This window comes from Tachypleus tridentatus, chromosome 8 (genome assembly GCF_004210375.1).
Source record: "Tachypleus tridentatus isolate NWPU-2018 chromosome 8, ASM421037v1, whole genome shotgun sequence".
In the NCBI taxonomy this organism is placed as follows: Eukaryota; Metazoa; Arthropoda; class Merostomata; order Xiphosura; family Limulidae; genus Tachypleus; species Tachypleus tridentatus.
This window is the reverse complement of record NC_134832.1, coordinates 2,041,149-2,068,222: the sequence shown is the minus strand read 5'-3', so window position 1 is coordinate 2,068,222 and position 27,074 is coordinate 2,041,149. Positions and strand designations below refer to the sequence as shown.

General features: G+C 32.5%; 1 long non-coding RNA gene across 3 annotated transcripts in view; it reads right to left on the bottom strand.

The window, feature by feature from the left end:
- Window positions 1–6,000: 6,000 nt before the first annotated feature.
- Window positions 6,001–27,074, bottom strand: part of LOC143224078 (uncharacterized) — a 47,814-nt gene continuing 26,740 nt past the window's right edge. The window contains exons 1-4 of one of the 3 annotated variants that reach the window (XR_013013194.1): window positions 14,612–14,691; window positions 13,774–13,824; window positions 13,339–13,372; window positions 6,001–6,547 (exon numbers count right to left, since the gene is read on the bottom strand). This is a non-coding gene — a long non-coding RNA (uncharacterized LOC143224078). Of the gene's footprint in view, window positions 6,548–13,338; window positions 13,373–13,773; window positions 13,825–14,594; window positions 14,692–27,074 lie in introns of those variants that run through there. The other 2 variants (XR_013013193.1, XR_013013192.1) reach the window with 2 other exon arrangements.

The window sequence follows — 27,074 nt, the reverse complement described above, 5'->3', positions numbered from 1 at the left end:
TATCATGTTAACACCTAAAACTTAATTCATTTTACTTGAATAACATACCTTTTGTTGCTGTTTCTGAAGCTGGATAGTGTTGAAATTACACTAACTTACTGCTGAAAAAAGTTTTTATTACAACTGATGTTTTAAAAGTATTGAAAGATGTAATATATGGTTTATAGTTTTATTCCATAACTTTTTTACATGTTCTGTTTTAAAAAGGATGATTTTTACCATACATATTTACTATATTCACATAATACATGTTTCACTATTTTTAGTATTAATTTATAGTTAATAAATTCTGAGTAAATCATTTTGTTTCATAATATCGGTGTTTAATTACCATAATAAAGTAAGAACACTTACTACTTCTTATAAATCTTTTTGACACATATATTTAAAATTTGTTTCATTGTAGAGATTAAAAAATATGTTCAAAACCACTATATCAAGTAGAAAATATAAAAATGTATATGTATGTGATTTTCCTAATGACATTGTTGACTTTGAAAACAAATGATAATAAGATCAACCTATAAAGTTACCAAATGATACTTCAGCTTTATTGACTTACAGCTTATTAAGGTGTTACTGTAACACTGGTTTAATATATATTTTATCTTTGAAAAATATGAAATAAAATAATTTATATACGAAGTTCGAGACTAGACTGCAAACTGTTTAACTGAATTTCTGTGTGTTTATGTACTTATTTTAAAATGAGGCTGGTCTCTTGATCACTATTGTAATTCCTAAGAAGATTTAAAGATTATGACTGCAGTATATTAAAGTAATAAAATTGTTCATTATTTTATATAACTGTGTAACATTTTACATCGAGTTGGAATGAACGTAAGTTATGGGGAATCTAATCCAGTAAATTTATAAGCTATGATGATTATAGTATCTGAATTTTTTATCTGTGGATTATGTAATTTCTACGTGAAAAGATAATTCATGTAGCTGAAAATCTTTGAAATAACTATTTGATATGTAACTAAAGGTCATTTCTTTCACTTGGAATACTAATAAGTTGAAATATGTATTATACAATGATTTTAAAAACTGAAAAGCTGGGACAAAAGTATTTTTGACCTCTCAAATTATTTTATTCGATAAACCACTGTCATGTAAAGTGGGATAGTTCGATAGCATTAAACTATTCATCACACACGACAGTGAAATAGCTCTGTTAGATATAAGTCCATGCTTTGGTTTCCAGTTTGCTGATGATGTTGCTCTCTTTGTCGCCAACATTCCAACCATTGTGGCGACAAATTTACAACCACGAGTAATAAAACTAGAAAATACTGTGATAATTGAATAATCAAAAACAAAAGCACGAAAAACATTTTTTTTTACTTGGAAGACTAATTAAAAAGAGTAGACACTCCCAAAGTAATACCTCAATGTCACATATGTCGCACAGAACTTGCTTTCATTTGTCATCTAGCTGGACCAAGACAATAAAATAAATATCTGGCACAGAAGACTTCTTTTAGTTACTTGGATGAAGACTGGCCATTTATCTAGAATTATACCATTAAAACACTGTAGAACATGATCGTAGATCTATATTCTCAGGCACTTATTAATGATTTATTACGCTTTTAAACAGTTTTTATTCATCTTACTACCAGAATATTTCAACTATTTTTTTATGATCCACTTAAATCTCTTTTAACCCTCTGAACACAGTCATTACTTGACTCAGTTTCATGAATTAGCAGAAATACCGCCCGACGGACGTCTGTTTGATCTAGTAATTAGTAATTTTTGTATTCTCATCTAACTGTAAGAAACTGTAAAAAAAACGAATAATTTCTTAAAAAGTATTTCTTTTGGTTTGTACTTCATAGGAAACAAGAAAGGCTCAAATTGTTCTATTTACTTGTACGCAACCCAGTGTATCAAAATGATCCAGTGTACAAAGCTCTAAATATTCATAAATTTTACTTATATAAACTGTCGTGTTTTTATACATTCAAAGTGTTACACTTTTATTAAAAAAATATTTTCAACAACTGCAGTTTCTAGTACTACATTTAAAAAATTACTTAAATGAATATTTAATCAAACTCTCACGTGCAGTCCTAATAAAAGTTGTGCTCTTGTTGTGAGGAGAGTATTTTTATTTAAAATTATGTTTTGTGATAAATAAATGGTCGTTGAACATACTACAGGTATTATTTTCTAATTGTCTCAAAATTGAATATCCAAAGTGCTACTTTTTGAAGGATTTTTCTTTGTCGTAACATTCAATAGATGGCACTATATTTTTAAGACTCAATCACCTCTATTGGCATTGACATATTGTTGAATTACAGCACATTAGATGGCATCATCATATTTATTATTTCGATCACATCCATACATTTGTAGATGACTATCATGCTGTTGCCTCGTTATAATACGGTGTTCCACAGCCAGTGATGGATTTTATAAACGTCAAGGGTATATTCAACATACAACACGTACTATATCTTTGTAAAAAAAAACTCACCAATGGAGAAATTTCTCTAAAAACTTCGGAATTCTTCCAGTTACTCCAATTACTCACTGAGCTAGTGTGCTCATCCATTTACTCTGAAGAACAATTACATGAAAGTTACAATACTTATGGTTTATATCTGTCTAGCTCCATTCAGATCTAGTGTAATATTATACTTGTTCTCTGGAGCTAGTTCTCTGAGAACTGCTTCTAACAACAGTGGACAAATTCAGAGTTTTTATTTTCTGAATTTCGCGCAAAGCTAGTCGAGGACTATCTGTGCAGCTGTCCATAATTTAGCAATGTAAGACTAGAGGGAAGGCAGCTAGTCATCACCACCCACCGCCAACTCTTAAGCTACTCTTTTAGCAACGAATAGTGGGATTGACCGTTACATTATAACGCTCTCACGGCTGAAAGGGATTTGAACCCGCGACCCTCGGATTACGAGTCGAACGCCTTAACACGCTTGGCCATGCCAAGCCAGAATTCAGTGAACTTACTTTTCTTGAAATCCAAAAGTCTCTTAGTCTATTAACTCACATCACCCAACATGTAAATCTAGTTTATCACAAACCATAACCGACTGCAAGATACAAAGATTGAATTTCGTCTCTACCATCTATAATTTATAAACTTTTATGTCGTTTGTACAGCCAGGTGGTAAGGGCGCTGGACTCAAAATTTGAGGATTGCCGGTGCGAATTCCCCCATACTAAACATGCTCGTCTTTTCATCTATGGGGGAGTCATAAGTGTGGGTCAATACTACTATTTATTTATACAAGAGTAGATTCAGATTTGGCGGTGGGTGCTGGTGACTAGCTGCCTTCCCTCTAGCCTTATAGTTCTATACACGTCCCAAGATAAACCAATACAAAAAACTCCTTTATACCTATATAATACCTATATATATATTCAAACATCTAAGCACGCCCTCTACATTCCTACACTCAATTACACAACCCCCTTCCAACATGTGGTCAGCTATTAATCAGTTACCTATTTCTTTTTTTGTATGACCAAAAACGGTCGAAACGTTGTTCGCTCCTCTACATAAAAATATTCTCAACCCAAACGAGCCCTTTTTACATATATATTTTTCTCTACAAGTGGAGTTTCTCGTCATCACTGAATAAACTAGCGTTGTTGAAAGTTCTAAAATTGGATTCGAAAAACTTAAATTAATTTGATAAGTTTTTTACCAATTTAATGTTTTTCTGATCTTAACTTAAGCATTTACCTTACTTTAAAAGAATGTCAGTATATATTTTTCGGTTCCTCATACTATCAACAAAATACGTTGTACTAAGGATGACAACTGAACGACAATGTTCCAACACAGAAGTGTAGCAGATGTTTATTTTGTGGGAACAATTTATGAGTTACGTTGATGTTGTTGAGATGGTTACATAAAAAGAGAAAAAAACCTTGAAGGCTTGAACATGCTCAAAAGAGGTTTCGTAACCGTTAACATATATATACTGGGACATGGTTGATGCAGAGATTATCATTCACCTAGTCGTAGTAAACTCAACGTTTGTGATGTGTTGTTCTGTTTTGTTAACGTAAATATCTACGAACTAGCTGTATGCCTTTTTATAGTAACTTTCATTAACTTACCATAATATTTCTCTCGCATATCTATTACATTTTGGGCTATCTTTTGAGTACGCCGCAGAATATTAAACCTCGGATTTTAAGATTCTAGGTTCGTAAACATACGACTATCACACCGAGATTCAAAGGTAGGGTACTAAAAATATATAATTCATATGACGAGTTACCTTTATAATTAAATGAATCGTTGAACTATCATCATGACGGAATCAACAGACTCTCTATGCTATGCCAACAACATGTATCGAGCCCTGGATTATTATATTACCAGCCCACTAGATTACTGCTGTACCACTGAGAAAAATTCAAGGTTTTAAAACAATATAACAACTTATAATCCTTTACAAAAAGAAATTTATTACGAGTCGCATTCATTTATTATATTTTATTATATTGCTATTTTTCTATTATTCATTTTTTATTTACGTTTTCATAGACCTTATATTCTTAAGAAGTATAATAGAATACATTTTGGTTAATGTTTACGCTATGAAGGCCAAACTCCAAGGGGAGACCAAAACCGTTATTAACTAAAGGGCCCAAGTTGGCACAACTGCATAACTTCTGACTTACATAGCTAGAAATGGAGTTTCGATAGCCGTCGTTTGCAGAGAGCAAATAACCTATAGTGTAGCTTTGTGCTTAACTAAACAACATTTCCACTACAGAAGCGAAACTGGAACCATTGTTAAATAAAATATTTCTTCTTAATCGATGGTCATAATATTTGAGATTTCTTATTTTTACGCACAAGAAAGTGTTTCATTTTCGTAATATAGTGTTTGTTTTTCCATGGGGCATGCAGGAAATTTTTCTCATAAACTCAATTTTCCCTCTACCATATGCTTGTTAAACAATTTTATACCACCAATCTTAATAAAAAGCGACTTCAATTACCTACTAAAATACTCCTCACCACCAGTAAAAAACAAACAAAAATTTTATGAAACAAAACCATGTTGTATTAAAAAGAGATAAAAAGGTTTAATTGTAGTCCATTGTGAATATTTTATGTTAAAAGAACTCATGTTTGCTCTCTGGAAACCGGGAAAGGGGAGAACACGTCCCTCATTAACCAAAACTATTAATGAAGAGGAAGTGATACACAGTAATTATTGTATAGAGAAATTTAAAACCTTTCATCTTTTTTTCACTTCATATGTTTACAAAGTCCGTCAACTCCAAGCGGACAATGATTGCAGAATTGTGAAGTAAAAAAAAGTCAGTGGTTTCAAACTAGGTATTTGTAGATCGTGATGTTTACTAGGGTCAAGGATATCAGTTTAAATTATATGTATTTCACATCTAAAATACTTTTCTGTGCCAAGTAAAGATAAGAAAGAGATGTGAGAAAGAAGTTTTTTTTCACGTGAATATATCATCATGACGGGTGTCGCTTGATAACAAACTTAATCAACATTTATATGTCAGTTTAACAGTTTATACATCAATAGCTGGTGATAAATTAGAAATAAACAATCCTGATATTTATGCTATAAACATTATTTTATACCTTTTCTATTTTGAATTCAAAACAGACAAATTAATAGGAATGGAAAGATAAAATAAAATAATTAAAAATGTTGTTTATCATCAGGTTAACAATGCTAGTACGACAAAACAGAATTCTGATGAAGAAGATTCTTTGCAGACACTAGATTTGGTGTGGAAAAGTAATGTTCTTTCAGGAAGTTTAAATCCAATAGATATATAGAGAATTAAGAATATACATGTATTAGATATATAGAGAAAAATGTTTTATTTTTTATTTGTCGGTAAACCCAAAGCTATATTCAGTATATTGTGTGTTATCTGTGGTGTACCCAGAAATATATATAAGAGATTGAATGCACACTGAATACAGAAAAATAAGTAAAACAATGTAATTACAGTTATATCTAGTATATACTTTTATTTTACTGTACACAGTTTCTTTACAACTCAAACCTTAAAGAATTATTTTGTTTATTAACACAAAATAATTTATACGTTATAATTTATTCATTACTAATTCTTCCTAAATTAAAGATAACAAGAAATACATACATAACATCATCGAAACATCAAATGTTAATAATTTAAAATTAGTAATGATTTTTTATTATAAAATAGTTTCAAGCTTTCCAATATCAGTGTTTAATAAGTTAGTCCAAGCTAATGACAATATCCTGTTGATACACGGGACTCAACTCTATATATTGTTTTGTTTGTTTGTTCTTCTTGTTCTTGTTATTCTACCAAACTTTTTAATTTAAAGGTTATTATAGTGACTTTATATATTGGTACACTCAGTACTTTTATTCATTTTAAAGTCTTTGTAGGTTCTTTTATTCTGTGTTTTCCCACAGATGTCTATCATTTGACGATGCTAGCTGTTCTTCATCTGATCGAACGTAAAGTTTCCATTGTCATCTTTTCTAGCATTCTCAGCAAAAGGGGAGTAAGTACTCTAATGTTGAAGAGACAAGTGAAAACCTCAACGTTTTATCTGTATTGTTAATTTATTCTATTAATTTTCAACCAATGATTTATTTCATTTTGTCATATACCTTGATCTTATTTTTAAAGAAATTTCGATTCATAATTATTTCTTATCCCGTTTCTTCACTTCTATTTTCTGATTGTTAGTTTTGAATCAACGGTTCCTTTCATTTTATATGCAAAAACGGCTCGTTTGGGTTGTGTTTTGAATCTTGCGTTTTAAAACAATAATCAATATTTCGTCCTCTAGATGTAATTTCTTATAAAATAATTTCGTCCAATTTTTCTAGTTTACTAAAAATATTTTCTTTACCTTTTCTGATATAAAACAGTTTACCAGAGGTGTGACATTAGGTGAGTTAATTATAAAAGTACGAAGTCAGGAGAATCAAACATAACTTTAAAGTTAACAAACAAACAAGCTAGTATTCTACATTATTCAATGTTTATTGTTACGGATAACTTCTGTGTTCGTTTTCAGAGTAAAAAATTAGATTCCTTTTTTTGAGTAATAAAGTTTTGTACTATGACTTCTGTTCCATCATTCACTGATCTCTAGATTCCTTTCTACAATTTTTTATTAATATAAGGCTGAAATTAAAGAAACTGGTTTTGAAGAAGAAATATATTTCAGTGTCATTAATTCATCCTCTTAACATATTTGATTAGGTACTTACATTAATTATATTATTGGAATATAATTTCTCTAACTTTATTCATTAATGTTGCTGTGAGTGTAATGTTCCTAGCTTAACACAAAACTGTCAAAACTGAATTAATTGTTATATTCCTGGTTCTTTTCGTGAACTATTTTATCTGTTTCGCTGTATTTCCCCACCTCCATGGTATTGCACCAGTGTATTAGAAGCGGAACAACAAGTTACTGTAAATAAAGTGTATTTGTGTAATGTTATGTGTTGTTGCTACACTGTATTACCATTAGAAACGTTACCTAGATTAATTATTGTTTGTTAACAAGGTGTTTCGCCATCTTTACTAAATCATTAGAATCAACATTATTTAAAATGATTATTATGTTCGCCTTCTTAACCTATTTTCTGTCTTGATGTAATCACGCACACTTAATGCCTTTTACTATTAATACTTGAAACTAAATTGGTTTTTATATGATGGTATCATGAAAACACCAAAGTAAATAAATTGACTGAATTGTTTATTTTGAAAATAGTATTATATTAAAAAATATATTTTCGGGCTTTCAAATGTCTTTACATATTTCATAATATTCCAGATGAACGTTTCATTTTTGGCTACAGTCATTAACTCAGAGAAATATCTAAAAGTTTCAAAGGATAATACTGCAGTAAACGTATTTGTTTAGAATTCCACGTAAAGCTGCCTATAAATTACGGGTGAGGCAGATATTCATCATCACCCATATCTCAAGCTACTGTTATGTTACCGAATATAAACACATAAATAATATTCCTATGGTATACTGTTAGACCATCAGAGACAGTTACATTTAATAAACTAATCTCTAAAACGAAAACTAATCATTCATGTGTAGCCCTTGTCATCCATACACAAAAGTATCCCATTCCAAATGCCGACTACTTTTTTAGAAAAATAAGATTGTCTAAGCTGAAGCCAACTTTTACTTTCCAAATAAAACCTGGTTGTTACATCTATCGTACCTTATGAACAGTGAACACTTAACACCTACATTAGTCTTAAGTATTGTAACCTTGTATTAAATGATAAACACTAAATATACAACGATGTGTAGTCTAACGTTAGGTTTAAGTATATAACTTTGTCTTAGCACTACTGATAGTAATAGAGCTGAGTAGTATTTTAACTCTACACGTGTGCTATTCAGATTGGTTCGACGACCCATAGGAAAGTTAATTTTTTCGATATTTCAAGAAATGCTAAAATAAATTCAACAAAACATATCATTTACACACTCGAACTACGACAGAAAAGGAGGTCTGAAAACAACCTGTACTAGTACATGCGCAAAAAATGTCATCACATCTATTTGAAATACTTTGTACGAAATTATGTATAACTTAGAAATACGGAACACTTGCACGTCTTATGATAAACAAAATGGCGTCGTTTGAAGAAGCTATTCTAAAAGTAGGGGGAGTAGTCACAACAACAGAGTTGGAATTTGAAGCATCAGCAATCTTTTCGTGCAGTATAAACTTGTAACTTTTGGCGTCAGATTATCGGAAGTGTGACGGTTTATTCTTTTTGTTAATAATCAATAAAAAACGTACAATTGCCTTACACGTTTCTAGCTGTAGTACCTGTTCTTTCGACGGATTGATTATTGGTTGATTATTTGGAATTAAACACAAAGCTACGCAATGAAATATTTGTGCTCTCTCCACCACGGATATCGAAACCCGGTTTCTAGCACTTTGAGCCTGCATGCGTACTGTTAAGCCAGTAAAGGGCATCTCTGGAGAGAAGTTATTTAAATTCGCGATTAATGAAAGGTTATTTCAGGACGTGAAAAGTTGCTTTCCTTATATGTAACTGTAAAAGAACGCTAATAAAAAACTGCAAAACACAAACTCTAAAACCGAAAATTTGCGGTTATCTCTGCATGGGCCCAAATCTGGTAAAGATCAATCTACATGTGGCGAAGTAGTGATAAAGAAATACAAAATACAAAACTAAATATTTTAAAGTACCCCAAGGGACCATCTACAACATGCAAAGGTTTTCATAGACATGCAACATATAATAATATTACTTTTATATAGATTAGATCATTTAAGTAATAATACAAATCGCAATATATTTAATATGTTAAATTGTAGGTAGAGCCGCTCTACACTCATTAGAGGAGCAACATAGTTAGGTGGTTAGGGTGATCGACTTGTAATCTGAGGGTCGTGGGTTCAAATCCAAGTCACACCAAATATGCTCGTCCATTCAGCCGTATGGGCGTTACACTATCACGATCACTCCCGATTGTCGTTGGTAAAAGAGTATCCCAAGAAGTGGCGGTGGGTTGTGATGACTAGCTGTCTTTCCTCTAGTCTTACAATGTTAAATAAGGGACGGCAAACAAACAAACACTCATTCATCGAAATTTTAAGTCAAACATACTAAACCATACATACATGAAACAATTAACAAATACTTTTTATATATTGTTAATTTCCAACGTTAGTAATTCTCAGCTATGACGTATCTCATGTCTCTCGTTACACACATTTAACTTATAATTTAAACAGTTTAGTATAATGTATCAAATTATCAGCAACTATCAATAATTTATACTCTTAAGTTCAACAGATTCTCCCTTGCACTTGTGATAACCGTTTATTTCAAAAACTTTAGTTTTTCATAGTTTAGTGCTAGTAGTAACACCTAACGAATAATGATCTGATGTTTAGACTGAGATCGTAACTTTACACTTATCTGTAGCTGCAGTAATAAAGCCTAAAAGTAACCAGTCGTAACCGATACAATAAAATATACCAAAATAGCAACTCTGGACTGTAAAAACATTTAAATAATATTTATATTCTCCAGGAGAACGCTATACATAACTTACTAGGGTTGTTGAGACCAGGATGGATATGATACACACTGACCTATGCCGTGTTTCATTGTTTAGATCTCTTTGATGAAGCCTACATCATTTTCAAAATTTGTTAAGTCTGGTATCTTGGAAATATATTTTAACATCATGCAACAACATCATGCGCGTTACCACAGTCCGTATGTTGTCGCACACTTTCCAGGTCAGACTCATGGATATGCAACAGAGATATATTTTTTTTCTTTCAGGGAAATATTTCACTTTGTATCAATTCAGAGCCTACTACTGATACCTACCATAGAGTACTACAAGAGGACACACTACAATGCCAAATAAAAAAATTGTATCAACACCAGAGCTTCATGAGCAAGATACCCAAACACCAGCATCAGAGATAATGTCCATAACACCCATTACAAACGTTGATTATTGTTAGTCAGTTGACACAAGTTAAACAGGATCATTCATTTGATCCTGAAAAGTCGCCCTTAGGCTACCCGTCTACAGGAATTTAAGGATTGCATGGGACGTTGCAATACGAAAGATACAACTCAACTACTAGGATGTATCGTAGAATGGCTGGCATGCGTATTAACACTTTTATTGATAAAGAGAGAAAAACGTTTCGACCTTCTTAGGTCACCTTTAGGTTAAGAGAGAGAGAGTTTGAAAGTGACCGTTGCCGAACACATGTCTTAGGATGACAGTATAAATGGGTACGGGATTGTAGGGATGTTGCAGGTGGATGGTAGGTTATAAATTAGTATAGGTATAAGGTGTTCTTTTGAGTTGGTTTAATTTTGGTTTTAGTTACTATATAAGAAGGGCTTCTTTGATTTTGCATTTGTTTATATTTGTTTCCCTACCTAATATCCGGGTATTTTCTATGGTAATGTTTATTTGATTTGCAGTGTTCAAATGGAAGAAGGCCTGAAGAGTAAGAAGGATGTGGAAGATTTTCCCAGTCTAGCTCTTCAGTCTTTGCAGATGTGATCCTTGCTGTATAGGCCGTTCATTATCCTGGTGTAGCACACCTTTACAATTGATCAAAGAAGTCCTTTTTTCTTTCAGTGCAATATTCAAACGGTCTAACTGTTAGCAACAGAGATTTTGTGTAGTCGTTACATTGAGTGGCAGCAACTCAAAGTGGGTCACACCAACAATATCCTTTCAAATGCTTAACAAGACTTCCCTAGGGTGGAGGTCCAATTTGGGCTGTGCTTTAGCCAGTTCACCTGTATGGAGCCATGGTCTGCGGCTCTTAATATTTTTATAATATATCCATTATTCATATCTAGTCACTAACCTGTCCAACAAACATGAGTTACGTTCACGAGAGTGGAAATGTCCACTCTTGCTCTAAGGTTGGTTTTTGTCAAATCAGGAGGACCCATTTACCAAGTTTTGACACCTTTCCAAGCTGTTGCAGGGATGGTGAACTGTTGAATGAGTTGAATTAAGCTTCTCTGCTGGTTTTGAAGCTGTTACAGCACAAGTTTCATAAAATAAAGCCAGCAACAAGTCATCATTAAACTCAACAGGACAACCTGAACGTGGCTCATCACTTATGCTGTAGTCACCTAATCTGTACTTCTGAAACCACCTTCGACATTTTCTTTTATTGAGAGACTCCGCACCATAAACAACTTGGATGTTCGTGTAGTTTTTGTTGCACTATTGCCTTTCAAACTCATAAAGCATTATATGTATAATGTGCTCCTCAGACACATCCATCTCCATGAGGATTTATTTCATTAATGATCTAAAAAAGTGGAGTTGGGTTAGTTTCTTTTATTTGTCTGAAATTATTTATTCACTTCCTATTATATATTTTAGTTATTAAAACCTTCTACAAAAATAGAAATGATGATGCACTTTGTGTATTAAATTTTCGGACATTACTTATGGGATGGTTTTCTTATGATGTATTCTACCAGAAGATAATTAATCTAAAAAGCCTCTTATATGTACCACAGAAAGCAGCATGAATGAAGAAGTTTCACACTTAAGTCACTGTTTGACTGAGATAAACCAATCCTCTACCACTCTGCCTACAGAGACCAAGTTTTAAAATAAAAAGGAAATCGACACTTAAGATAAACAACGTTGTTTGTTTATAATAGAAGGGGACACAGATAAAAGTTTCGGAATTCTAAAGATTGCATCTTAACGACTCTAACAAATTTAAAGTCCTGAAGAAAGGCTATCAAACGTAGAAAAAGAATCTAAAGATATCCGAGAGAATTTAAAAATGTATATCATATTCGAAAATTTTATTGCCTCATTGTATGCGCGAGTCTCTTCACAGATATACCTTTAAATAAAATAATTGATAATTACATATTTTCACTTTCACGTGATAATATTTTGCCAAATAACGTTGCTGAACCTTGAATGAAGACCATGTTGAAACTCACAACCAAAAATTCAAGTTTCTTATTTAACAACACCCTCTTTGAATTAATACATGCTTTAGTAGTGTGCTCATTACTGAGTCTTACATTAACTACCACTTTACCCTCATATGATCAGTGTCCCACTGATTTCTGACCTATTCACTTGAAAGGTGAAATTAATAATATACCATTTTTAGACATGGTCATTAACGATAACACTAATGGATTTTATATATAGCATACAGAAAAAGGACACACAATGTTGTCTCCTAACACAATTTGACAGATTTTCCTGTTCATGTATAAAGAAATCTGGTGAAATGCTAATGAAACAGAGTGTATAACTTGTGTTCCATGTACCTTCAATTACACTAAGACATTTCTCTCATACATGATATTCTAAAACATAACAGTTACATACAACATTTATTATAAAAACATTTCTAACTAAGGAACTCGCCAAACCACCCAGACCACCAACTGTACACAAACTTAATTTTTAATCGTGTCTTCCATAGATTTGAAAATAAAGTTTAAATTTAAGAATGCAAATTAAACTTGTAATTCAAGTTAAAATCAGATTAGTTTTCGAACCCACATTACGTTTACAAGAAATATTTTCTTATAAAGACTTTTTCCCAATTTCTCATTGTTCATGGCGTGTTTATTTATAGAAGTGTCGAGACTGTTAGGCCTCTTATATTCACAAAACCAAACGCCGCCTATTAGCTTCATCCAATGAACATATGGGAGTTTCCATGAAAACACTAAAAAGATGAATAACCCTGTTAATAATATATAGCAACATATCGATAAAGAAGGACAGAAACTTACCAAATTTCAATATCCTTTTCATCTCGACATTGATCTGGAATTATTGATTAAAGAAACTGTGTACATCAAATAGCCTTCATCCACACTGAATAACATGTAATCTTCTTATTAGTTCAGATAGCCCTCATGTAGTTTTGTTCGAAAGTAATCAACTCTTTACTTTCTACGTGTCTTATTTTAATTAAATTATATTTATTGTATCAATGTAATTTAGTCATTTACATAACTTATAAACAGATATTTCATTATAAAGATCTTTTCACAATTTTTCTTCATTCATGGCTTGTATATCATTACACGTTTGGAGACTGCGAAATTTAAAAAACAAAACAATTTTTATAAAGAAAATAAAACAAGAACCCGCTGACTTTTAACGTTTACTGAAAGAATGGTCTTCAGACGCTTTTAAAACAGGGAACATAATTGTACACTTACCTGGAGCTAGACCAACACCCAAATCTTTTGTAATCTGGGGGATACACCACACTATTGGCATAGAAGATATAAAAAATAAATTAGTTGAACTAAACATTAAACATGTTTCAGTTGAACAAATAATTTCTAACATAACCAAAAAAACCAACTAATCTAATTAAAGTAGTTACGAAAAATACCCAAGAAATGATCCAGCTAATAAATAATGGTATCAAATTATGGTATCATAAATACACAGTAGAAGAAACCAAAACACCATCTGTGGTGTAACACAGTGTTACCAATGCCAAAGGTTTGGACATGTAGCAGCAGCATGCCAAGCAACTGCGTCTGTATAGGCTGTGGAGAAAATCACCAAATATCACAGTGCACCAAACTAAACCCCAAACCTAAATGCTGTAATTGTGGGGAAGAACACACGGCTGATTACAAAGGATGCCAAAAATACAAATCTATTAAGGCACATTTATATCAACTTAAAAATCCAAACATGAACAAGCCACAAACAAACAAAATCCAAGAACAGTCAAAATCAACTACTACTCAAATATCACAAAACACAAACACACAAGCAAACTCATATGCTGCAGTAGCCAAGAAAACATCATTCAAGCAGGAAAAATCATCAAATAATGAAGATTTACCTAAAACAACTGAAGACACACACAAAACCACTACTATGAATATTGAAAACTCACTAACTAATGCCATTACTTCCACCTTTTCTGAAATATTCACAGAATACACAAATACTAATAATGAAAACAACCTAACAGATATAATCATTAAAATAGTTATGAAAAACGTCGAAAAATACCTACCACAAATGTTAACTTACATAATGAACTCTATTAAATATAGATAAATTCACAGTATTACACATCAATATCCAGAGCGCTATTGCTTCCAACATCTTTCCCCGTTAAATTTGTAATCTAATAAAATCAAATGTAAATAATATTAATTAATAAAATATGCTAAAGTACAACAGCCACCTACGTAATAGACATAAAAAAGAAAAAAAAAAGAAAAAGAAAAATATAAATGGACATTGCCCTGAAAAGGACCAGACTGATTTTAATATTAATCCATAAAATTCAGTCAATTCCAACAATGTAATGGAAGGAGGAAGAAGTCTCGGTGTTCCTGACCCTCCTGGGTATAAAAAATTGCATATATCCAAATATCAGAGAGATAGAGAAGGAAACCAATAGCGCGACATCTGTTGATAAATAGAAGCCCTATAATAAAGATTGAACGAAACATATCTTTGTATTTTCGTACCTGCAACTAATACTTCTAATGATTAACACGAATGTTTTAATTCTATTTTTAAACTAAAGGCTGAATTCAGTGAAGACGGATGATTCCTCCACTGCGATACATACACCCTGAAGCACTAAACCGACTGTACAGGAGACAGTTCCAAAACCAACGCTTTCCAAATTCACTTCTTTCTACTGCATGCGAACACAGTTGATAACCACATGCTAAGGCTAGAGAAATTAATATGAAGGATATCATACAAATCCTTGATTTTGAAGAATAATACAATTTTGAAATGTTAATGACAAAAGAAACATACGTAAAATACACAGTTACAAGGTATAGAAAAGAAGAATACTAACAATCAAATGATAAAATAGTTACAAATTACGAATGACATGAACCCAGAAAACCAATACATTAAATATCAAAAGCAATATTAGAAAATGAGATTATACGCTAGAACAAATGAGATTATACGCTAGTACAAAAGAATTCATTAAATTATAATATTAATGAGACATGATCAAGTGAAAAGTGACTACACATCTGGACGCCAACGATTATAAAATAAAAAATAATCTAGGAATTAACAGTCAGCATCCAGTCACAAATGAAGGCAAGACTTGACCAGATGCAAGACATTGAGTAAAATGTAGAGGGACCTTTTGTGTTCGTATCTATTTCATGTTAGCCAAATAATATGCTTGAAAAGAATTTAAAGGAAAAAGTGAGGTGCTTGGACACAGGTAACCGGACATGGTAAAGGATAGAAACAAGTGGAATGAATAAATACTAAATAAAGTGGAGAAAAAAGTCATCCCTAGACATAGATAAATTACAAAACCAAAATTTCCATGATCAACTCGACACGAAAATGACAGATTGGGCAGAACTCAAAGGTACTGATATCACGAATATACAAATGTTCTGGCACAGGTAAAATATGTGAAATGCGCCAGCAGTAGGCCTGCAGGTGACATTCCATGTAATATGATCCTAAAGAAGATCCTAATGGTGCTTAGTGTTATATTGCTCAATTTGATGAAAATATTGTGGACTAACAAATCATAAAAAGAACGACACTGTGAAGACATCAAAACCATTAACCTCTCTTAGACAATGACGAACAGCTGGAATACAGTGAGGAGATTCCAAACACATGGGAGACAGTGATTAAAGTGAAGAACCAAAAACCCTGAGTACCCTACCTATCAATTGACTAAAAAAGGGACAGCAGCGATAGTGATCACAGAACAGACACTTGACAGTAAACGTAATTAATAATGACAGACATGGAATCCCAAGACACCCATTATGGAAAGATGATTGTAGAGAAAGCAGGCAGAGTAGCTCTTACCATACCACAAAAAAGAAAAGACAAAACAATCAACATCACCCCAAACAAAATCAGGAGATGAAGAAACCTAACCCCAAAGTATTTTAAACCAGAGGTCGTCCACGCCAAGCAAAAACGCGTATCAGAGAAAAATGCTAGGAAACCCAAACACCTGACTTTAGGCTTGGTAAAATTCAATGGAGCTCCACTCGCCCAACAATGTGTCTTCACAACAGCCATACCAAGGAAGACAGGTCAGAAATGAAGAGGTAGACATCATAAGGATGGTAACATACTTAGCAAAAACTTTACCACGTAACTAGATACCAGAAATTGAAGAAGCATTTAATTATAAGATAGCACTCAATGGTAAAGGTATACAATGGAAGAGGCAATAGGCAATCCTAATGCACACTCTGATAAATATAGAAAGAAGGCATTAAAAAACAATTCACCAAGAACTTACTGGAAACAGTATAATATAAAGAAGGAAGTAAACAAAATTAAACAGGAGGGAACTCATACCTCTAAAAAAACGAGAAAAATTGTGGTGACACGATCAAATGATTTAAGTCCCTTATTTTTACAATATATTTCTAAGTGTTATAGACTTCCCTATCTCACTCAAACCTTCACATCGAAATATGCGGACGACATTGTCGTAAACGACACATGACCCTCGCATAACAAGAAATATCCTTACATTGTACTACAGGCCATAGTACTAAGTGCTGAAAAACCTGGTAGTTAACATTTGGTATAATAGACACAGAAGAAACACAAGCTCACCCTTTATTATATGCAACTCTAGCTCACCAGTTTTGGGCATTACTTTCAACAACAAACTTGCATGGCACACTCACTATTTTGAAATTGTTAAGAATACATATCTAAAAATAAAGTAACTAAAAAAATAGGTGGCTATGTCTAAACTATTTTAGGAAAAACATTGAAATTGCGGAACAAACACGAACCTCTGTATGACAAACAATTAAAACACTTCATAACACCTCGAAAATTTACCTCTTCTGAAGTCCTTACTTTTCCAACCAGTTATGGACGAAACTGCACGTTTTACACTTATTGTGTTCAAACTGTATTTAATGCTTTAATTTTTGTTCTTGTGATTTTTTCATTAAATAAATATTGTTTTTGTTTAATTTACCGTCATTTGTATAAATTGTAATATTTATTTGTACATTACCAACTCTGTTTATGAAATTGTTCAATTGCTAACTGTTATAAATAAAATGTATCAGCAACATTGAAGAGTGCTCGAATGGTTACTTCTTGTCCTGGAGAAAAAGGGAATTATTTAGGGTTTATGCCTTACGTTAAATTTGTGCATAAATTCATACAAACACACATATTAGTCGAAACGTTGTTCGCTCCTCTAGTGCTTTCTCTACCCATACCAGCCGTTTTAAAATATATAATGTAAATCTAAGTTTCTTGCTCATCCTGCATTAGTAGTAGATTAATGAGCTGCACTGCCTAGTTGCGAAATAACTTTAGAAATGTGAAATAGATTTACATTTAATTTGACTGTAGGTAACTAACATGATAACAGAACTTGTTTTTGTTTACATCAAATGAACACGTGTTTGTATACAGTTGTATACCTTTGTATTTATTTTATTCAAGTTTCGTTTACATTTTCACAGCTAAACACAATTTGTATTTTTGTCACTGAAGATATTTTATTCTTTTATTTATTTATAGTTTAACTTTTTGATTGAATTGAACATTTTTTGTGCTACTTTCAATTTATTACCGGTTTTCTTATTATATCGAAGAAGCTTTTTGTGTAATAAAACTTTCCTGGTCAATTACAATTCCTTTTCCAGATTCTACATATTATCAGAGGTGGAAGATTCGAATCTTGTCCAGGAATATTCTTGTCCTTTCTGTCACGTGGATATTATAATTTGACTATCAATTCAAATAATCGTTTTAAACAGTATCCCCAGATCTGGCAGTGCCTCTTCTATGTCCTGTAATTCAGTGTTAGTGAGTAGCAGAGATAGCTTAAGAGTTACTTTGCACGAAATTCAAAACAAACGAAAACAAAAAAACTTAGCGAAAACTTTCTGGACTGGTGGTTAGATGACAGTTAATTTTACAGAACTTGTTTATATTACATGGATATCATTGAGCAAAACTTTCTTATCTGAACCCGAAAGTTACGGGTAATTCGTATAAAACCTAGACTTAGTGTTTTTACTTCTTTAACAGCACAAGTGTAATGTGATAAGATGTTTTATTTGGATTCCACAAAAGTTTAAGTGTTACACATTCGAAATGATTGCGTTTCAGGTTTTATTTGCAACTAATATTATTGCCTAGTAGAGTTCAAATATTACATCTATTTAAAAAAACATTTTTAGATGTTATTAGCTCACTATAAAAAGAAATGTGTTTGTGTCCTAAAAGGTGTATACAATTTTGCATTAAATTTAGCAATCTGTCAATAATTAATAAAATCTACTATTGCACGTAATGTAGACCTAAATATCTACATGTTTTTGTTTACATTAAGAACAGGATAAAGATTGGTACATTTCCAAAAATTTCTCCATATTGTACATTGTCACTTCAAAGCAGAATCTTTAGAGCAAATTATTTATATCTACGTACAGGTTAAATCTTTTCCAGCTGTTAGTAAAATAAAATTGGAAAGCTAGTTGTTTCGTCTTGATACATATACGTAACGTGTTGGTACAATACATAGCTAACGTACATGTACAAGCTCTTATTCTACATTGTTCTTGCCTGAATATCACATCGACGTCCCCAGTCTATATGTAATAATACAAGTAAGTTGTAAAATTAATACTCAGTTGTTTCGTAATTTAAAACAAGCATTTTTGTGTTAATTTATTTTTCTAATTATTATTAAAAATTCAATAATCATAAAAACAATATCTGAACATTAATGATATTTCAAAGAGTTTGTTTGTTTCAGCGAAATCTAGGGTGAATCATTATGTTTATCTATTTATCTTTACAATCTATTTTTAAAAAGGTTGTTCATTTGTATTTGAACCTCATATTATAGGGCTTAAAGTTATGTTTTCTGTAGATATAAAACAAAACATTTAAAACTCAAGTGAGATTATAAAAACAGTTTGTGACTCACAGGCGTGAGTTGGAATATAACATTCTTAATTTGAGATAAAATCTAATAAAGTCTAAAGCCTTTAAAGCAGAAAATGTCTGAGTCCTAGATATTCTCAAACAGCATCTCACATTAAACTATAAGCGTAATCGAATATTTTTAAACTCACCCTTAACGGTGGTATAAAGAGTATATCAAAAACATGTTTTTCCATCCATATTTATAAATCAGCTGGTAATTTAATTATTGAAGTGACGATGGCTTTCAAACCTACTATTAGCTAAATATTTTGCATGCTAAATTAATTTATTTTGTCCTAAAGAATTTGTGAACTTTCTTAAACGTATTATTTTATTTAATAAATCACTTTTAAAGTGTAATGGTTAAAACACATTCCTCACAAATGGAAAAAAATAATTTTACTTTTAATAGTATACATTGTTACAGAATGATAATATAGAAAAGCCACTGCGTTCACCGAGAGAAAACGAACCTCTGATTTTAAAGATGTCAATCCATAGACTTGCCGCTGTACCAACAAAGCCATTTGTCTGCTATCAAATTAAACTTTTAACCCTACAACATCAAAGTTGCCTGTAATTGCAGCCCAGTAAACTGCCCTCTAGTGACATTTTGTGCAATTGTGAAGTAATCCTTCGTAAATTATTTTTAGGTGGTAATTTTTTTAACCATTACGTCAATTATTGTTATAGAGATAGGTCTTCCTATGGTCATTGATCAAGGGCCATGATTTGCATTAAAAATTAAATTGCGTGACTATTTTATGTAAATTTAGTATCAAATTGGAAAATATATTTCGAATTTGAGTATATGTGTGTCACATAGTATGTAGTATACTGCACTAGTTCAATTTAGATGTTTTTGTTGTCAAAATATAAAGTGAATAACTTCGTATGAACTAGGAATTCAAATTACCGATATGTACATGTTAGAATATATACTAATAACATCTTGTTTCGTTTTTTATTTGTTGAGATATCGCTCATTTACTGGATCAAACATAGTGGTCCAGCTAACCTCTTTCAATTTTTGAAAACGGTTCCTTATGTACTACACTTATATGTCACATGTAGATAACCAATCTAAAGCTCAAAATATCCTCGAAGTGTTTTTTCTCAGCTATTTTCATATATAACGTTGTGATATCTTTATTTCGAAACAAGACTTCACGGAAGTAGATTGTCATTACTCTGCGCGAAATCATGTTAGTTTTTTACTCACTTACATACTAGTGATTCAGTATTATATATCATAGTACAATTCTATTGTATCTATATACAATCATGTGAAAAAGTTGGGACACCCTATGAAAGCCTGTGTATTTTTGTAACATTTTTGGATATATAGATATTTAATCTCAATTTCAACAATACTGAGAGATTATAGGAATATAACTAAACAATTAAAACTGAAGAAACAACTTTTCAAGATCTTCTATAAATGTAATTCTACAAACATGCATATTCTAACTGAGGAAAACGTTAGTACACCCGACCCCCGAATAGCTAGAGTTAACCCCTTTGGCTGAAATAACTGCAGTGAGACGCTTCTTGTCGCCATCTATCAGTCTTTGACATCGGTCTGAAAAATGTTTGCCGAACTCCTCAATACAGAATTCTTTCAGCTGTGAGACGTTTGAAGGGTTTCTTGCATGTACAGCCCATTTCAAGTCACCCCACAGCATCTCAATGGGATTAAGATCTGGGCTTTGACTCGGTCATTTCAGGACTCTCCATTTATTAGTTTTCAGCCAGTCCTTGGTAGATTTACTGGTATGTTTTGTGTCATTGTCGTGTTACAGGGTCCAGTTCCGCTTCAGCTTTAATTTTCTTACAGATGGACTCACATGTTCCTCAAGCACCCTTTGATACACAGTAGAATTCATGGTGGATTCATGTTAGCTGTCCAGGTCCTGCTGCAGCAAAGCAGCCCCAAACCATGACACTTCCACCTGCATGCTTTACAGTTGGCATGAGGTTCGTTTCCTGGAATGCTGTATTTGGTTTACGCCAAACATGTCTTCTGTTCTAGTGTCTAAATAACTCAGTTTTGGACTCATCTGTCTAAAGAACATTATTCCAGAAGTCTTCAGTCTGGCCTTGATGTTTCTCTTAGAGAGCAAAGGTTTACTTCTTAAAAACCTCCCATGCAAGTTAAACTTGTGCAGTCTCTTTCTGATTGTAGAAGCATGCACTTTCACATCAACAGTAGCCAGAGCCTGCTGTAGGTCCCGTGATGTCATGTTAAGGTGTTTGGAGACCTCTTTTCGCATCTTGTGGTCTGCTTTCGGGATGAACTTGCTTGGACGACTAGACCTGGGCATGTTGGCAGTTGTTTTGAAAGCCCTCCAGTTGTTGACTATTTTCCGGACAGTGAAGTGGCTGATTTTAAAATCTTTTGAGATCTTTTTAAATTCCTTACCAGACTCATAAGCTGCTACCATTTTCTTTCTGAAGGCCTCAGACAGCTCTTTTGCTCTCACCATGGTGCTCACTCTCACTTCAACAGTCAGGAGCACACCAAACTAAATGTCTGAGGTTTAAATAGGGCAACCACATTCTAAATGCTGAGTAACGATCTTCTAATCACGTTCACCTGGTCTGATACACCTTTGTGTGAGTTGAGCCATTTTAAGTGGGAATAAATGTTGGGGTGTCCTAATTTTATCTCAGTTAGAATATGCATTTTTGTGGAATTACATTTACATAAGATCTTGAAATGTCTTTTCTTCAGTTTTAATTGTTTAGTTATATTCCTGTAACCTCTCAGTATTGTTAAAATTGATATTAAATATCTATATATCCAAAAATGTTACAAAAATACACAGGTTTTCATAGGGTGTCCTAACGTTTTCACATGACTGTAGGCAGAAAAGTCGTATATTTAAAACAAGCCAAAAAATAAAACGGCATTTATGCTGTCAGATATGAAAACATACTAATCAATCTTTTGGATTTCTGTGAGATCAGACAATGGAAATGGATGTTGAATTTTTCCTTAAATTGAAGTGTCGTAAATCTAACAAATTTGAAAGTCATACACTAAATGGATTTGATGATCGACTTTACATCACATTTACGAATGTTATTATACATCGTGCCTTCATGAAAACACTTCATCGCTACACTATTAATGCGGTCATGAATGGTATTACTGAAAAAAAAGGTTCATTGATTGCACATCCAATATTTAATATTAAACATTTTTGTTACTATTTATTTTTTTAAATATTTATATGCTAATAACTTGTAAAAGACTTTAAAATAAATATGAGTAAAGATAGGTTATACATCACAGAACTTGGGGAGGTTTCATTATAACAATATTTTCTTGTTTACTTCATTGTTTGCTCTTATTATCATATATAAATTGACGGTAATAATTATTGTAAACAAAAAGAGTTATAGCATTAAGTAATGTTGTCAACGTTTTTAAACAGTCAGGTCGAAATGTGTTATTACTTGATCTAATAACTGTGCAGACAACAAACTATAAATTTCAAACTTAAATTTCATTTACACAATAGAAATCTTATCGCCAAGTAACAAAATTATCTAACTACATAAAAGAAGTTCTATTTATATGGCTAACTTTAAAAAATTTTCAAACTAACGTCTGGTTCCGTCTTTGAAGTTATTATTTTATATTAATTTCAAAATTTTATAAATGTTTCGAAATTAGTTGAGACTTTTTAAAACTTACTAACATTAGTTTCAAATTAGGAAATTTATCTACAAAGTTTTAAAGAATGCAATTTATTTGACTTTTAGAATGATTTGAATCTCAACTTAACAAACCAGCTTTATGATATATTTTTTGCTCAATTTACTAGTTTAATTTTATTATAAATATTGTATATTTAAATTTTAAAAATCGAAATATTTATACTAATCCTTTTTAAAGTTATCATTATCTCGCAATCAGCAGTAACAGGTTTTTGAAAGAATATTCCTTACTTAATAATAGGAATTGCATTTCATTCTCTATATAAAATATCCGGAAATTACCTAATATTTAGCATATGTTTGATCCAATTTAAAAAATTGTAAATTTGTAAAATTTTATTCTAGTAAACTTCGAATTGTATCAGTTATTTTCTTAGCATATTTTTTCTTGAATATAAGCTGTAACAAAATTGTTGTGAAGATGATATTTTTTCTTCGTTTATTTTATTTCACGAGAAGCTAAAATCAAAGGGTACACTCACTTGAAGCCACTAACTGATAAAGTATATGCAAGGAAGCTAGTCAACATATTCTACAAATTAAAATAATCAGATGTTAAAGCTAAATTATAGTAAATAGCAACAGTAGCTTTCTCATACGTAGAAATACAGTAAGTGAAAATGCCAAATGTTTTTATATCACAACTTTAAACGTCATGTTAACTAATTTTTTGCTCCATAAATCAGTTGTTTATTGATATGTTGCTTCTATAAAAAATATTGTAGTTTTCCTTTATTCTCATTCTTAAAATGTAACAAATTCCCTTCTGTCAACAAAAAAATAAAACCACCTGATTATTAATTTTATGTTTCATGAGCTTTATTATAAACCAACCATTGATATAGCGCAATGTCTCTCAACTTACAACACGAGAAACTAGGTATTAAAACCCCTTGTGGCAGAGCACAGGTTGAATATTATGTAGCTTTGTCTTTAAGTATAAACAAACAATATCATATTTTATTACGGTGTGGCCAGGTGTTTAGAGCACTTGGCTTCTAATTTGAGAGTCGCGGGTTTGACTACCATCACAACAAAAATGTTCGCCCTTTCAGCTCAGGGGGCGTTATAATGTAATAATCAATCCGCTATTTGTTGATAAAAGAGTAACCTAGTCTTACACTTCTAAATTAGGGATGGTTAGAATTAATATACATCTTGTAGCTTCGCGCGAAATTCAAAACAAACAAACGACTAGAGATTATTTTAACTTTCATGACGTTGTCATGCTTACAGTGATCTATGATCAGAAATTATAAACATTTAGCGATAGCTTATAGTTGTTGTTTTTTTTCATCAAACAACCTGATCACCTGAGTTTAATTAATAAGTAAAATAATAATTATTATCTAAATCACTGGATATTTAATTAAACTTAAGTAGACAGCAAATTCTTCTTTCTATAGATTATTAAAACGCAGCTTGTGTGACAAGTTTAATATACATCTTTCGAGAACCGGCATGGCTAGGGGGGTTAAGGCGTGCGACTCGTAACCCGAGGGTCGCGAGTTCGCATCCCCGTTGCCCCAAACATGCTCGCCTTTTCAGCCGTGGGGGCGTTATAATGTTACAGTCAATCCCACTATTAGTTGGTAAAAGAATAGCCCAAGAGTTGGCGGTGGGTGGTGATGACTAGATGCCTTCCCTCTAGTCTTACGCTGCTAAATTAGAGACGGCTAGCGCAGATAGCCCTCGAATAACTTTGCGAGAAATTCATAAACAATATACATCTTTTGTTTCAGTTTCAATATTATGTTACTTATAGCATCAACCTGATACTATAACTTTCCTTCGACAAAGATATATAATTTATGTTGATTCTTATCAGTGTGAAATAAAATATATCAACTTAATAATGAGTATACTTACTTAAATATACTAGTGTTTCATTCTTACTTATAAGCACTAGATAGCATTGTTTCATAAGTCTGGTGTCCATGTTGTTAACAAAATTTTCGCCGTTAATATTGTGAATAAATATCTAATTTGTATAAATTCTTGGATATATTTATGTATTAATAACAAAACATTAATTTTCATTTACGACTTACTATCTTAAAATATACTCTTAAAAAAAAAAACGCAAAAGGCAAAATTTGAGACATATTGTTAACAAGTTTATTCCGGGTAGTTTTGTATGACATGTGTGAAACTTTGCACATTCACTGCTGAACATCCAAAGTCTGCAAAGGATACTCTTCAATAACGAGTATGCCCCCCGTGAGCATCAATAACTGCTTAGCATCTCCTGCCCATGGAAACGATGAGATGACGAATCACATCCTGTGGAATGGCTGTCTACTCAGCCTGCAAAGCTGCTGCAAGCTGAGGTAGAGTATGCGGTTCAGGTTGTCGCCGTCGCAGACGTCGGTCCAACTCGTCCCAAAGATGTTCGAAGGGGTTTAAATCTGGTGATATGGAGGGCCAGGAAAGAACGTTGATGTTGTGGTGTCTCAAGAAGACAGTGGTGAGTCGGGCTGTGTGAGAACGGGCGTTGTCATGTTGAAAAACGTCGTTGACGTTCACCATGATGGGTTGCACATGGGGCCAAAGAATCTCATCGACGGTTGCATACGGTCTGATCGGAAATCCTACGCAGCCCTGGTATGGTTGAGGTAGTAGAAGTCGCAGTAATGGTCCTATCCCGAAGGTGACGTAACCGGATGTAGCGATCTTGTGCGGGCGTGGTCACACGAGGTCTGCCAGATCGTGGACGATCACAAGTTGATCCATGTTGTTGGTGACGATTCCATAGCCTGTGATGGTGCTTGGGTGGACATTCACAGCTCTGGCAACATCTGATCAAGATTCGCCTGCTTCCAAGCGACCAGTGGCGTTGTTGCGTTGTGCTTCAGTCAGTCTTGGCGTAACTGTATTGCGTGTCGGTGGCTTAACACTGAGTTATGGAAACCGAGAACCCGTCACTTTTATAGGGATTTTGCACATGTTGCACTTGCAGAACATGCAGATCTCTCAAACAAATTTATTGGACACGAATGTAATGCGTTTTGGCGAAAAATCCGATGATTTCCTCCGTTTTCAAAGTGCACAACTTTTATTGTCATTTTGGTCTGACAATCAGTGCCTTAACACGTGTAACATCACATACTCTGAGCTTGTAACGTTATTACATATATTTCTCTTTAAAACAACAAAAATATCCCTTTTGCGTTTCTTTTTTTGAAGAGTATATAGTTCAATCATTCTTTTCAAATTAAAACTGTTATATTTCGGCACTTGGAATTTATTTTAAATTTAAAAAATAAATTACAAACATTGATTAGTTTTCAACGCAGAATTGTTCAATTTGAACAATATATATATATATATATACATATACATATTAACCCAAGGTTTTATAAAGATAATATAATTATATTTTATTTAAAACATGATACGTAATTTACATACATTCTTTTTAGTATTTAGACGATTTCTTAACTTTTAGATTATGATCTACATTTTATATCCTTTCTTAAGGTACCAACCAAATGAGCTGTGGACGACAATGTTATGGAATTATCTTGATAGTGTTATCATGTTTTCTCGACGCTATCACAGGAGTTTTGGTAAAATCTACCACAAACAGAACGTTTATGGACATTGTGGGCTTATCACAGATAGTTCAGATGATTCTTATTTTACCCCTGATTACCTTTAAAGATGTAAAATTCAACTTCAAATTAAGAACGAATCTGTTGATTTCTTTCCATTCTCTAATTGGTGCATTAGCAGATACTATTCTCTACTATTCCTACGCTGTTCTTCCTCTTGGAGACGTAACTGCTATATATTCTACAAATTCAGTTTTTTCTATAATATTTTCAATTTT